General features: G+C 38.8%; 1 pseudogene; it reads left to right on the top strand.

Moving 5' to 3' along the window:
• The first annotated feature begins 924 nt into the window (after window positions 1-924).
• On the top strand, window positions 925-9,511 carry LOC127199017 (nucleophosmin-like; annotated as a pseudogene).
• Window positions 9,512-16,288: the final 6,777 nt, after the last annotated feature.

Here is a 16,288-nt window from a genome sequence, read left to right on the forward strand (position 1 = left end):
CACATTAGATACTAATGGCAGAAGCTATTGAAGCCAGCATGTAAAATCCCATATACCATGCTCCAATTACAGCAAGCATCTTACTGAATGATGCTTAACTGACGTTGTCTTCCTGCTGTTCTCATGTAAAAACATGAATGTGGGACTCTTATTTTTTATTCTGCATCCATTAAAAGAGAAATACCTCTTCAGTAGTTTATCATCATATTCTTTTCATGGACTTCTACATGGAACAACGCCAAAACCTCCTCTTCTAGTTTTCCTTGTCACCTGAATCCTAACCATACTTTAACATAGTTGTGTAAACAATTATTTAAGTAACTGTTCTATTGCTATCCTCTGTGGCTGGCTGGACTATTTAACTTTATATCTTCGGCTTAGTAAATATTTTAAATTCAATATCTAAAAGTAAATATCTCTATTGACAATGTGGACTTTTCCTTCCTCTCTGTGTGCACATTCTGATATGTGCAGAGGAGTTGCCAATGTCGAGGTCTTCCCCAGTCACTCGCCACCTTATTGTCTGAGGCAGAGTCTCTCCTTGAACCTGGATCTTGACTTGACTAGGCCAGCCGGCAAGCAAGCTCCGGTGCTCTTTCAGTCTTTTCCTATGGAGCATTGGGATTACAGAATGCCACCACACCACACATTCTGTGTGGGTTCTCGGGCATCTAATTAAGTCCTCATTCTTGTAAGGCAAAGACTTTACCAAATGAGCCATCTTCCCAGACCATTCTATTTAGTTTGTGTTTTGGTTTCAATTTCTTTACTTAGAAAGTGTTAGTCTACGGAAGGAAAAAGAAAAGTAATTGAGCACAGTGATTTAAAAAACCAGTGATGGCAATAGATGTGTGAGCAGTGAAATTCAAAGAGCATGCACCTAGACAAACTGACAGCTGCACCAAGGCTTGAAGGACTGTAGAGATGTGGGGGAGCGATGCAGACCAAGAGCTGGTGAGAAGTTACTCCAGCCAGAGGAAGTTAACACAACTAGACAAACATTCAAGGATCGAAAGGATCAGTATGTCTGGAAGGCAGAGTTGGGGAAGTAACACAATTAAAGAAAAATAAAAAACAGAAGGGACTACAACACAAAATGCTTTACCATCCTGTTTCCAAGCTCACGCTGATGACGCTATACTTCTTCAAAAATAAGTACTGCAATGTCTTTTAAAAGGAAGATGGAATGTCATTAGAAGGGAGAGAAAAGCCCACCTGTGACTCCACATCAAATAAGTAGTTCTTCACAATGGAAAAAAGCTATCTGCCCGAAACTGAGTTCTTTGCAATATTGAAAAACTGGAGTAATCTTCTAATTTCAGTGGTGGCCTGCCAGGTATTGGAAATATTTTCTGTTATTAATAAACCTCAGCTAGAGAAGTGATACAATAATATGAATAGAACAGCCAGTGAAATGGATATTAGGCAACTTACTCTAATTAAAGCTGCATAGATGGGCCTTTAAAATATTAATAGGAAAAACATTTCAATGCAGATATGTGAGGCTTGGGTGAATGTTCTTCATTCATTGATTTTTATTATGATCTCACAATACCATTACATACTATACATCATTGTTTTCCTCAACATGTAAAAATTAAATTTAACGTGTGTGTACTTTAACCAAAGCAAGAAATAAAATGCTCTCTGTATAATTTCGTTATAGTATTTTTTTAAACAATATAAGGTCTTCCTCTTTTCTATTGAATAGATAGCTACCTGAAACTAGTATCTTGCTAAAGTTGCTTATTTCAGAATGAAATTTCCCCAAGCATCATCTTGAATATCTGAACTAGTTACCATTAAAGTTAGTGAGGACAAGATGAAATTAACATTAGATTAGGTCCACCCTACCTTTTGAATACCACAGAGAGTGAGTCTTGTAAGGGAACTCTCACACTAGGAGAATTCTGTTATACGGACAAAGTGTAAAATGCTTGGAGAGTGATGAGACTGGGTGAAAGCAGAGGAGCTGTGGATTGTTAATGGTGAACGCAAATTATATAGAACTAACTTTAAAGAAATATATTTTAAAATAGTATAACACGGAACAGTATCCACTCAAATCATAATTACAATGACTAGGCAGATTCCGAAATAACCTTCTAGTGCTTTCTCAGGAAATTGGGAATAATTCTACCTCAAGACCCAGCCATACTACTCCTGGGAATATATATGAAAGATGTTACACTATTCAAGGACATTGGCTCAACTATATTCATAGCACGTTTATCCGTAATAGCCAGAATCTGGAAACAACCTAGATGTCCCTCAACTGAAGAATGGATAAAGAAACTGTGATACATTCACATAATGGAATACTATTCAGTTATTAAAAACAAGGAAATCTTGAAATTTGAAGGCAAATGTATGGAACTCAAGTTTCTGAATCATGGAAAATGTGGGGAACATTTGAGCACATGGTTTTGCTCCAAAAGACATTTTAAGGAACCAGTAGAGATCTAAAACAACAACAACAACAATTGGATGCATACATTTTACTTATAACATTAAGACTCATGATGAACTATATGTGCTGCATAGGGAATTTGGAATCAGCCATACTCTAGACAACTGATGCGATACAGGGGTCCTGTAGGCCACATTCCTGAAAGCATTTACTGAACAAAGAACATTTCAACCCAGTTCAAGTGAAATCACAAATAACAGAACAATACTTAGAACTATCTCCCAAATTTCTACAATTTATTAGTATTTTATAGTTCTTAATCTATCGAGTTTCTTTAATAGGCTAAAAAGAAGTCACTGTGAGCATGAAGTCAAAAGAAGAGGAACATTAATCTTTTTTATTGTCTTATAGCCAGTCATCTTTGTGTTTCTATATTTTTTGGTCCAATAGATGCTCACACAACACACTAGAGGGCTACATTTTTTGTAGGTTTTAACTTTTTCATATTATTTCATACACTATGAGTAAAAGGTTTCTATTTTTCTACCAAATAAAAAAATACCACTGAAAGAAATTGCTTCTCATTTTTAAAAACAATTTTTCCACCTGTGCTCTTCCAGCTGTAATCCTCAACGTGCATGTGTTTTTCACGTGATACCATTAGGATCACAAGTGTCCTGGGCCACACCTCATTATGATGCTCATTGCTTCACCTCATGCCCAATGTAAGATTTCTTAGTTGTTGGCTAAGCATAATTCATCTCCCACTGACCCTAGAGTTTCCAAAAAGAAAGGATCTTATTTCTAACTCTCTGGTGAACTAAGACCTGGCTTCACCTTCATAAGTCACCCTGTAGTGACACTCCTGCGTTGACCAAGTGTTATTGGTGTGCAAAGTGTGTAGAGAATCTTCATCGTCCAAAGTGTAGAGGTTCACATCATCACATAGCCACTCCTCACTGCAAACAGTATGAGAATCCTTCTTAAGCTCAGGAGCTTAGTCCACAGCTTTCTCAGAATACCTCAGAATGATTCCTCTCTTGTGAGGAGGCAGCTGTTTCTGAGCAATTACTCTTTGTTTATCACCCACAGTGATTTGTCCTAATCCTCTTTGGTAATGATATTCTAGAGACCATAAATTATCAACATAATTTAAGTTCTATTGTTATTTCAAAACTGGTATGTTATACTTTCACATGGTCTTCTCATTCTTTAGTCTTTCTCTAGCTCAGGAATTAGATTCAGGTTGAGGATGGCTTCTGATTTGAGCAGCAGCATCTGGTATGCAGTTTGGGAGCCTTCAGAATATTCATATATTTCTATCTGGATCACAGTGATTGCATTCACCAAGTGCCATAGAAGTTGACAAAGATCAAGCAGAGGTGACAAAAGGCCGCTTCTGTGTTCTCAGTGGAAGGGATCTTGTAAATTTACAGTGACAGGTGCTCAATGCCTCATTTGTCAGCACACCACCTCACATTACTGTTTTGGTTGTCTTCTATTTTCAGCTCATGACCGACATGAACTCACAAGTCAAATGCATGTTGAGATGCAGGCACCAGAGACCATGTCCTGTTTTTAGATCTGTGAAAAGAAGGTCATGAGTGAAGTCCAGAACGGTAGATCCTAGCTCTGGTCTCTTTACTCCTTGGCTCTCTTATCAGACAGCAGGGATCTTTATACCAAATAACATTATTACTGTTGTTGTCATTATTATTATTATTATTATTATTAATTATTTTGACTCTGAGGGTCCTAATGAGTCAGGAATTCTCTGAGGGAGTCTTTTCAGGACTTGAACTATGGTACACTACTACTAATGTATCTAGAGCTAGCAGTAGAAAAGCTGTTTTATTGCTTATCAAGGGGAGATTGTTTCTTTCATAGTATTTTGAACTAATGTTTTAGAGTTCTTGACTCAGGCCAAGAACAAAATGCCATATGAATGTTGGTACAAGTCACCATGGTGTTTAATTGCATGTGAACACACATCGCCTCCTGGGTCTCAGATGTGACTGTATGCTTCTCTGTTGTCCCTTGCTTGTTTTGTCCTTGCAGATCTCTAAGGGCACAGGCAATAGTCAGGCTCTAGTCAATGAACAGAGACAGATTCTGTCCAGACTTGTCTTTGCCTGTAAGCAAGGAAAACACCTGAGCACATCAATGCTCATCAACACAAACACAGAGTATTCAGAGGTTGTTTGAATTTAAGGAAAGCTCATGCCCCACGTATACTGATGACAAACGCTGTTGGGTGCTCTGAGAAGACATCATGGTCTTCACAGTCATCATGGTGAACTCGTACTGGATCATAGTCGCTGGCCTGCCACAGTCTGTCAGACATTCGTGTCTTCTACACTTCCGAACATCATTTCTTCAGCTTTTTGACCATTTTGAATCCCAGCTAATATTTGAATTCCAGTTAATGCCTGTGCCATGTCATCATATGCACGGACACCCTAATCTATGCAGAACTGTCCAAATCAGTAGAGAAACGAACGCTGTGCCTAGTTACATGTGGTCAAGCTGCTACTTTTCCTGAGGAAGGTGTTGAGATCAGGCTGTACTCTGCTCTAAGTCACTCCATATTGTGTAAAGCGATGTTCTTTCAGACTTTGCCTTGCCCCAGGAGACTCCATTTTATAAGCAGCTTTTGATTCTATTTGACAGTGGAAGATGTCTGTGTCCCTGGGTGGATGTTTCTAGAAAAGAGAATATGGCAATGGTTAATTTGGGGAAGTAGCTAATATGAAATAAGAAGTGAGCTTCATTAGGAGAAAAGGTCTTGCAACTTTGGGAGCCATAATCAGGCCTTGAGGCTCACATTACAGAGGGAGAATATGTCACACTTGAGGCATCATGCCAAGGGCTTACAGGGAAAGAGAGGCTTGCCTTTAGAAGCCAGGGAGGAGCTTCACAAAGATGGATACCTTACAGTTAAAAAGATAAAAGAAAATAAAAAAATAAAAGAAAAAAAACAAGATACCTGCATAGAAAGGGTGTGTCCCAGGTAGTTTTTTTGCCACCTTGACACAAACTAAAGTCATCAGGGAAGAGGGAATTTAAATCTAGGAATTGTCTCTATCAGATTGTCTTATACAAGTGAGTCCGAGCTAAGTAAGAAGGTAAATGAGCAAGCGAAGGAGAGCAAGCCAAAGAGCAGCATTCCTCTGTGGTCTCTCCCTTATTTCTTATCTTCAGATTCCTACCTTGGCTTAATTCAATGATGATTTGTAACATGCAAGTCAAATAGACCCTTTCCTCGCAAAAGTTGCTTACCACAATAGAGAACCAAACCAGAGCAGCACAACAGGGTGTGGTAGGTTGAATGGAGACTCTGCCTAACCTTGCAATGGATCCAGCTTTCCTCCCTCCAGTGGATCCTCTCAGCCTCCTCTTATGCCCATTTCCATTTTTTTGTTTGTTTGTTTGTTTCAAATGACATTACTGAAAATACTTTCTACCTGGCAACCCTGTAGCCACACCAAGGCTGCGAGGCAGTTGGTGATACATATCTCATGAGTACAAAAAAAGTCCTAATAGAGCCTTACCCCTACTGGTATGTAAGGTACTCTGTGTGTTACCAGAGGACAAAGGTAAACACCAACCCCATCCCAAAGACTTTTATCTATAATGGTGACCTGCATGCAAGAGATTCTGGTGCAACTGTGGCATAAACATTATGCATGTAACCAACAACTCTCTGGTGGAATTCAAGGTCTACTCCATGAGATGGAACCCATGCCTGACACTACTTGGGTGGTCAAGAAGCTGAGAGTAGATAGGCCAGGTGCCCATGGGCAAATCAGTTGTTATGCTAAAGAAATGTAGCTACAAAATGATTTTTAATTGAGACTCTGCTATACCCTTAGATCCATGTCTCACTCAGAGAAGCTTCCTCTTTAAAGAACATGGGAACTCACACAGTGCCACACAAGTGGACAATGTGCAGAGAGTGAGAGACATTGGAACACTCAGTCCTAAGGGAATGTTCCCATCAAATCCCTCTTATCTAGGGTTCAGGAAGCTATGTGGGCCAGGAGGCAGAAAACTTGTAAGAGCCAGTGGGGATGGAAGATGGCAGGGAAGCAGGGCTGTGGTTGTTTTGGTGGGTCCAGTGATATATTCACAGGTGCCTTTATAGAGAGAAGCAGAGAGGGCTACTACCCGGGAGATAACCTATATCAGCAGGACTGTGGTGAAGCCAAAGAAGTGACTTCACAGAGCTTCTAGGAGGCAGCTTGTCTAGCACTTTGGTCTTAACTCAGTGGACCTCAGTTAGAATTAGAGTTTTCAGAACTATAACAGCATAAGTCTTTTAGGCCACTAAATACAAGATGTTTAAAGTGGCAAACAGTGAGATAGTGATGAGTGCGAAACAAGCTAAAACTCAACTCTAGGGGCTGAAATCACCTGAAAATTCAATATTAGTTATTAATTATAAATGTCTCCAGGATAGAATTTCTGATAAAACTCTTCTAATTTTTTCTTTTCCTTCTTTCTTTTTTCCTTTTTATTATTTTTTTATTTTTTAAGACAGTGTTACTCTGTCTAGGCCTCTATGTCCTGGCTTCGAACTCAGTTTTGCTTTTTGTTTGTTTGTTTTCTGAGACAAGGTCTCAGTGTATAGGCCTGAATGCCTAGGAACTCTCTTTGTAAACTAAATCTGCTTTGGACTCACAGAGATCTTTCCACATCTGTCTCCTTAGTATGGGACTAAAGGTATGTGCTACTATGCTTGTCTGATCTTTTCATTAAAAAGTATGCATAAAAATGATCTTGTAAGTGATTGCCAAATCAGTTAAGTACATGATGGGACTACTTTATCAGTCTTTTTATATATTTTTCAGTTATCCTAAGAATATATTACTTTATATTAATGGATGAGAAATGGCAACAAATGAAATTTAAGTAATGAAACAGTAGCACGAACAAAACTTAGATATTTCAAGAATTCAAGGGGACCTTGGAGTGATCCCATCTCTCATGTCTGTTCCATGGAGCAGTGGGCAGTTTTTTTTACCCAGCCTCTCTCACACAAAATGTTCTGCTCTGGCTCCTAGAAGTCTCAATGGACCTAGTCATAAGCTCTCTTAGCCTCAGAACTACCTTTTTGGTTGTGATCCAAAGGCTCACAAAGATTATCACTTTAAAGTGGATAATGTTGAAAATGAAAACCCGTTATCATTAGAAATGGTCAGTTTAGGGTCAGGGGCAAAAGACAAATTGCAATTTGTAGAGGTAAAAGCAATGAACTATGAAAACAGTCTGATTAAAGTAACACTGATAACTTTGAAAAAGTCTGTACAACCAACAGTTTCCCTTGGGGGCTTTGAGACTACACTACCTGTGGTGTTAAGGTTGAAGTGTGGCTCAGGGCCTGTGCACATTAGTGGACAGCTAGCAACTGTAGTGGAAGATGCAGAGTCAGAAGATGAAGATGAGGAGGATGTAAAACTCTTAAGTATGTCTGGGAAGGGATCTGCCTCTGAAGGTGGTAACAAGGTTCTGCAGAAAAAAGTAAAACTTGATGAGGAAACTGAAGAAAACTTTTCAGTGAAGAAATCTGTAGGAGATACAGCAGAAAAAAAAGCACAAAAATTAAACTAACATGGAAAAGACCATGAACACCAAGATCAGATCAAGGGTCAAGAGACCTTCAAATATATAGGGATGATAGGACAAAAAATGGATTATTGAGTCAACTCCTCAACTTAAGGCCTTAACTGTGCTCACAGGGTTATTTTTAATTCATTGGTATAGAAATTTGTATATTGATGCAAAATAAATTTGATTTTGATAGATTGATATAGAATTCAAATTTAAGATTATTCTTCACACACATTATACATATTTCTACTCTAAAATGAAGTATAGTAATATGAAGTATGAAGAATACAAGGTTTACCTCCTATTCTTTGCAGTCTATTTAGGAGAAGTAAGTTAGACAACTTAATTGTCAACTGATCAAATCATACTCATTTCAATTACTTATCTATTTATATCACAAGATTATATATCCTAGATGTAACAGACAGGTATGATTCTATCAATAGATAAGGTAAAATACTTAAAGAAGGTCTTTAAAAAAAACTCAGAGTCCTACAGAATATGGCATTTAAAGATGTATATATTGTTTTAATAATTCTTTGACAACAAGACCTGTTAACTACTGGCAACATCCAGCCTACCTCAAAGATGATGATGAGCATCAGTGAACATCTTTATGGAGATGGCTTCAAATATGACAAACAAGCCCCTGGGAAAAAATGACCTAATTTCAACCACTGACAGAATTCTGCCTGAAACTTGGCAAGCTTGGATACAGGCAGAATCGACAGCCAGACTCTGCCAAGACAGGGTAAGCAAGTCCTCAATGGTTCCTGCCTCACAAATATGTCTGTCAGATACTGGGCCAGAAGGCCAAAGATGATGCTCATTATAAGTCTCACATTATAGAGAGTTGTGAATCACTCTCCAGGCAGCAAACTGTCTCAGTCATTTTTTTTTAATTTGGAAGCTGCTAACCTGCACTTTCTGTTTACTCAAGTAATTAATTTTATTCCTCTCAAGTCTCTGATGGGGTTGAAGATCAAATGGCCTAGTTTCACAGTCAAGCTTAGTTGTTTACAGGTTAAGATATTTTTAGGTCTAGATATATGTTTTAAGTTGATAGAGATGAAATATGGTAGATATTCAATTACATTCAGAATTTTAGACTCACTAAGATAGGAAAATGCTTTCTTCAAGGTTTCCAAATACAAGCAGCCAAAACACTATGGAAATAACATGAATATAATTCCTGATTGTTTTGTGGTTCTTCTTGCTGTATGTAGTTTATTTTATCTATGTGTAATAATATAAATGTATACATAAAAGAGAAGTAAATAATAATTTTTAAAAAAGAGTTCTTCAAGGACAGGAAAAAACTCCTTAAACTCTAAAAGGGACCTAGTTCTGTAGAAGACATTAAGGCAAAAATACAATGAAGTATAGAAAAAGGTGATTCTCTTCCCAAAGTGGAAGCCATGGTCATTCACCCATTACTTGAAGAATTGCTTCTGGGTGACTGATCTCTTGCAGTGGAGGAAGTCTCTTTAAGAAAATGGTTTAAATTGTTTGAAATATTCCATCTTACTTCAATCTGTAACAGTTGATATCTGGCTGTCCTTTTCATAATGCAAAGTGAGAACTTTTCCCCACTGTGTGTGATAAATGTTGTGCAGGTTCAGTTGCCAGGAATGTGTTGTCTAAAATGCCTGTTCAGTTTTCAAGGCTGGATCTCTTTTTACTTGTTTCTAAGTATGTATGGAATGTTATGGTAAGACATAGTAGTAATGGTGGTCAGATGTGCATATGATAGGGAGACAAATATACATGCAAAATAAACTCATTTTTTAATAAAAAAAAGAATTCGACAGAACTGCCTTCTTACTTTCTAAGTTCTATAAATACAGCACAGATATGCCATTCCTTCCACAGATTTTAGGAACTTTCCTGAGTTGTAACTAGTGTGAAGATGGTGTGACTGGTGTGAAGATGGTGTGTATGCACCTCGGGCTCATGGTTTCCCAGTCTTGACCTTCTTCACATATTGTATTAGAACCTCTGCTATGGAAATTATTTTTTGTTTGTTTGTTTTTTTGTTTTTGTTTTTTGTTTTTGGTGCTGAGACACATTTTATACTCCAAACTGATCACTTAGATGTTATGAATCAATAAAACTTATAGTGGGTGTAAACATGTTTTTGTTTTGATCCTAAGTGTGGGATGTGAAACAGACTTGTTTGAGGGTGTGCAGTGTTTGTCCACTGGAAACAGACTTGTGAGAGGAGACGTGGTGTTTATCCACTAAAAGAGAAACTGCCTTTGAGAGAGAATGGTCTTTCCCAGCTGATAAACATCCTAGTAGGGACTCTGAGAGGATATATATATATATATATATGCCCCAAACCAGAGGCTTGGCTTTTTGGTTTTTGTATCATTTGGCTATACATTGATTGCTCTGCTTACAGATGCTCCTAGAGAGAAATGCTCCATTGAACATTTCTAGGTTCCGGGTTCCAGCAGCTTCTCCAAGTTTCATCTCCTGTGGTTGCTGTCACTTTTGCTGAATTTCTGGTTTGCTGTTTAATGGGTCTGCTGGAATTATGATGAAGAGTAGAATCACTCCAAGGAACTGAGTCTTAAAAAGGTCAACTTCTCCTATACCCTATTAACGTCTTTCCTCACCTATCTAGGGTAGGTGAGTTGGAAGGGAGGTATAGGCATTGAAGAACCACAAACAAAGTAGGTTTAAAAAAATACAAAGCCTACAAAAACTGAATAAAATCACTGGGATAAGAGATGATAGTCAATCAACTGTTCAGAGGTATAGCATGAATTTAAAGAATGATAGGTAGCACATCATAACACCACACAAAGGTTTGGATGGAGTTAAACTATGCACATCAGTGTCCAACTGTGAGTTTAAAATATATGAATTAATGGCTGGATCAAATAATGGCATTCCTTCTAATAATGACCAGAAATTGGTGACTGACACCAACTCAAGACTCAGAATAAATTTTTACTGTCTGGGTGAGCATTTTGGTCAATTTTAAAAATCTGATTTGGTTTTGTGGGCTGTTTATATTTGTTATTCACAGCAAGGTGTTGGTCAGCTTCTTTTCTAGAAGAAACAGGTGTCTGCTTTGTGCTCCAGATGTTACTTCTAATACGTGTGTCATGCATGACCATGAAGCATTGAATAATATTTATGGTTCCAGAGGGCTCTGATGTCCATTCCCACACCTGCTCCATCGTGCCAGCTTTGTAGGCTCCAGTCCTGTGGCTGGCCAGCAGGTCAGCATTGAAATGATGCTGAAGAGCAAAACTTGACTCTGCTTAATAAGCAATACCTATTTCAAAGTCAGGGTGATGTTCTCTTAATTCATGTGTTGAGTTAAACAATGCTATCACGTGACTACCTTCAACCAAATGCTACCCTTTAGGAATGCAGTATAGGGTAGCTTTGCATAGAAATAAATCTACTGAGACAGCCATAGTAATTCAAACTGGACTCCGTTAGTTTTTTCTTCACTGTCTCACTTATTTCAACTGTGTGTGAGAAAGATCTCAAACATGTCCTCTCTCAATCCCGGTGCATTTTCTATTGTACTTCTGTAATCAGAAGAACTATTGTGGTTCCTCCCTTAACTGCATATGGGGAACATTCTTATTCAGTTTGGTTTTGTGTATGAAAAGAAAGGCTGGTGTGCTTGTCCTGCATGACTTGGATCCTGGAATCCTGCCCATGGCTGTTGAGAGAATGAAGGAAAGGCAGGCACAAAGACACGTGTACAGTGAAGCTGAGGTCAGGTTGAGTTCTGCACCACTACCTCTGCAACCTGGGATCTCAGGATGCTTCCTAGCTACAGCGCAGAATGGGGATCTAGTCTTGGTAAGAGGTCTCTGTGAGTGAGCAGTTTCCAGCTATAAACATGTGTGAGGAGGGGACTGCAGTTGCTAGTCTTTGCACTCACAGATCCATCGTCCATAAACTCTCACACTTGGCCTCCTGAGAAAAGCTTGCCATTTCTTGTGAGCCTGGGTAATTGCTTTGGCGATTTTCCCATGTTTCCAAGGCCTTGTCCATGTCAATATGGCCTTGCTCATGTTAAAATACATATTCAATGCATCACTTACTCAGGCTTCCTCTGGTCCCTACATAATGCTTCTCATATTAAAAACCTAGGCAAAAAGTAAATTTTCCTTCTACCTTTTGTTTCTCCTCTATTTCCATAATTTTTAATTTTTCAAATAATCGTCTATAAACTTTCACAATAAGTACAAACATTGCAGCACCCCATATGTCTGCCATACTGTGATGTGAAAATAGCACATGAGGACCAGGAAGGAACGATAGTGCAGGTGAGAGACATCAGAGCTGCTCCTTCTCTAAAGGATCGGCTGAACATAGATGTCTGATGAGTCTCTTTCTTCCTGTCCCTACTCAACAGTTCATCCCAGCTTACCTCTTGTGATACTATTAGGTTTGATTTTAAACTTCCTCCTGCCACCTCTGACCCTCTTTCTCCCTGTCTGTCTCTTATTCTCTCTCTCTCTCTCTCTCTCTCTCTCTCTCTCTCTCTCTCTCTCTCTCTCTCTCTCTCTCTCTCTCTCTCTCTCTCTCTCTCTTTCTGTCTTTGAGGGGGGAATGGGTTATTTCTCTATCTCCTTTTAAGGCCCTTTCAACTTCAAACAATTCAAATAATGATACATTTTGAAAAATGCTTACTGATGGCTTTATGTAGGAAATATTGTGTGATCCACTTTACACGCAAATCTCCTTTAAGCTGTCTCAAGAGCTAGAAAATATTATTATTGCTATTTCACAGAGGAGGCTGCTAAAGCATGGAAGGCTGAGCAGGCTGATTCTGGAACCAGCTTCCACTTAGGTGGCTGCCCTCCTCCCAAGCTTGTCACATTGCCTCCGTTTACTTTTTCCTTTGCTGGAGTGACTTCTTTTATTCCCTTCCTCATGTTTGCTGTTACATTTCTAGTCCTCCCTGAGAACCGAAACAAAAATGCAATTTATTAACTATGCTTCCAGACAGGGTTCATGCTGTCAGTTTCTGTTTACAGGCTTGGAGAGTTAGACGCTTGTATACTTCTGTCTTTCTCTGTCTCTCTGTCTCTCTGTCTTTGTCTGTCTCTCTGTCTCTCTCTGTGTCTCTCTCTGTCTCTCTGTCTGTCTCTCTCTCTGTCTCTCTCTGTGTCTTTCTCTCTCTGTCTTTCTGTCTCTTTCCTGTCTTTCTCTCTGTCTGTCTCTCTGTCCCTCTCTCTCTCTCTGTCTTCCTCTCTCTGTCTTCCTCTCTCTGTCTTTCTCTCTCTGTCTCTGTCTTTCTCTCTGTCTCTGTCTTTCTCTCTGTGTCTCTGTCTCTGTCTCTCTCTGTCTCTCTGTCTCTCTGTCTCTCTGTCTCTCTGTCTCTCTCTCTCTCTCTCTCTCTCTCTCTCTCTCTCTCTCTCTCTCTCTCTCTGCCTAACTGACTAAATATTTTGTAATTTTATAGAAGACAGTAGCATCTTCAATCACTGGCAGGAAGGGCCCAGCCAGGAGAGGGGCTTGGCTAGAGCTAATACATAGGGTTAGCATGAGATGCTGATCGGTGAAGATCTGAGATTTTGGGCTTATTTGCTCTACCATTTACCCTACTGAAATATATGGGGTTTATTCCAACTTTCATATTGTGACTTTTGTATCTGAATCTGTTTTCCAAAAGCATCAGGGGATAATAATATCTTTTAAAAGTGTTAAAAGCTTCTTTGTCAAAAATCAAGTGAGCAAATGTGTGTGGATTCATCTCTGGGTCTTCAATTCGATTCCATCGATCCACCAGCCTATTGCTTTGCCAGTACCATGCTGTTTTAATTATTGTTGCTCTGTAGTACAGCTTGAGATCAGGTATGGAGATTCCTCTGGAGGATCTTTTATTGTATAGGATTGTTTTTGCTATTCTGGGTTTTTAATTTCTCCATATGAATTTGAGAATTGATCTTTCAATACCTTCAAAATATTTTGTGGGCATTTTGATAGGGATTGCGTTGAATCTGTATATTGGTTTTGGTAAGATGGCCATTTTTACTATGTTATGTTCTCCACCATTGAGTGGAGAGTGAGATCTGACTCTCACACGAACTCTGGTGCCCCTTTTCTGACCACGTGCCTTGGATGGGGAGACCTGGTGGCACTCAGAGGAAGGATAGCAAGTTACCAAGAAGAGACTCGATATTCTAAGAGGATATATAGGGGGAGGAGATCTCCCTCAATCACAGACATAGGGGAGGGGAGAAGGGGGGAAGTGGGAGGGAGGGAAGAATGGGAGGAAACAGGGGAAGGGCTAACAATCGAGATGTAATATGAACAAAATAATAAAATGAAGAAAAAATGTTAAAAGCTGAATCTCACAAAGATTTTTATAGACTTAGCTAGTGATTCTATCTAAAAGTTATAAATATTCTGCTTTTAAATGCTCCAAACATATTCTCTTTACAATGGTTGTCAATGGGGAGCAGAGTGAAGGCTGAAAAGAGAACAGAAACAATTCCTGCTTTTTAAAAAAGAGAAAGAAAGAAAGAAAACCACTGTGGGGAAATAGAAGAATGATATAAAAAAACCTTTTTGAAACCCCTTCACCCATTTTGACTGACCATTGATTTTTTTCCAATTGCCCTCTCCACCTGCCTTCCCTACCTCATGTACACATTGCTTTTGCTGCCCCACTAACTTGGCGATGTAGTGTGTTTCCCCAAAGACTCCTTCTACCCTCATCAACATTTGCTACTATGTACACACCGAAGAATTCCTCCATATTTCACTTTGAAACATTTCATCTGTGCTTTGCAAACTGAGTGGTTGGCTATTCTTCTAACTTTACTCCATCCACTAAAATATGGAGCATCAATTATGTGCAAGGTATATTTTAGAGGACAGCGTCATAAAGATAATAGAAAGACACAACTCAAGTAACTTTCACAAAATAAATTCAAATATAGTGACAGTGACAGCATATGGGAGACGACAGCCCAAGTAAATAGCAGAAATGTCCAGAGATAGAGAAAGGCAGAGGCCTACACTAGCATAATTAGTAAAATAAGCCATCACTTCTGATGTCATTGATGCTAGAAGTGCTGATCTGGGAACAGCGCAGGTCTCACCTCAGCCTCCTCTCATGTGCGCAGCCCTTCCTTTCCCTCAGGGATTTGTTTATCATATCACACCAAAGCCTTCCCTGGCCCTGGGTCAGCTTGCCTCTTCTGTACCGCACTACAGCCATAGCTGCATCACACAGAGAGTGATTTTCAGTTTAATATCTTTTATACCAAAACATGGTAAGTGTTTAGAGGTGGGAGAACAGTGTTTTGTCTTTGAAAAGCTCTTGTGCATAATCTCCAGTCTGGTGGACACTAGGCTTTCAAGAGTGTGTGTGTGTATGGATGAAATATTATTAGAAGACCTCTATGAACAAATACATTTAATACAAACTCTTCAAATTGAGTTGGAGTTTATTTACCAGGACAACAAATGAATAAAAGAGAGCTTGTAAAATCATATAAAGCTCATAGAGATGAGGCTGTCTTGTGTACGCATGAAAAACAGTAAGAAGGCTCTCTCTCTCTCTCTCTCCCTCTGGCCCTCCCTCCCTCCCTCCCTCTCTCTCTCTCTCTCTCTCTCTCTCTCTCTCTCTCTCTCTCCCTCCCTCCCTCCCTCCCTCCCTCCCTCCCTCTCTCTCCCTCCCTCTCTCCCTCTTTCTCCCTCCCTCCCTCTTTCTCCCTCCCTCCCTCTCTTTTTCTCCCTCCCTCCATCCCTCTCTCTCTCTGCCTAAACACTGACTAAATATTTAGTGATTTTATAGACAGAATAATTATATTGAAAATGTTAGAATCCAGCCTACAAAATAAAACAAATATGTAAAACAGAAAGGGCTCATTTTAATTTCTGGGTAGGCTTAATTAGCTAGTCACAGTGAAACATGTAATCTGAAATCATCTAACATTTGGAAACATTTTAATAACTTACTTTGCTATATACATATAAAATATAATTTCTGTTGGATGATTATGTCTTATAATTTAAATTTAACTTCATTTCCCCCATACATATTATCCATATTATAGACATGTATACATATTATCCATATTATAGACATGTATACATATTATCCATATTATAGACATGTATACATATTATCCATATTATAGACATGTATACATATTATCCATATTATAGAACATGTATACATATTATCCATATTATAGACATGTATACATATTATCCATATTATAGACATGTATACATATTATCCATATTATAGACATGTATACATATTATCCATAT

The sequence above is a fragment of the Acomys russatus genome, chromosome 15, assembly GCF_903995435.1.
Source record: "Acomys russatus chromosome 15, mAcoRus1.1, whole genome shotgun sequence".
NCBI classification, from domain to species: domain Eukaryota; kingdom Metazoa; phylum Chordata; class Mammalia; order Rodentia; family Muridae; genus Acomys; species Acomys russatus.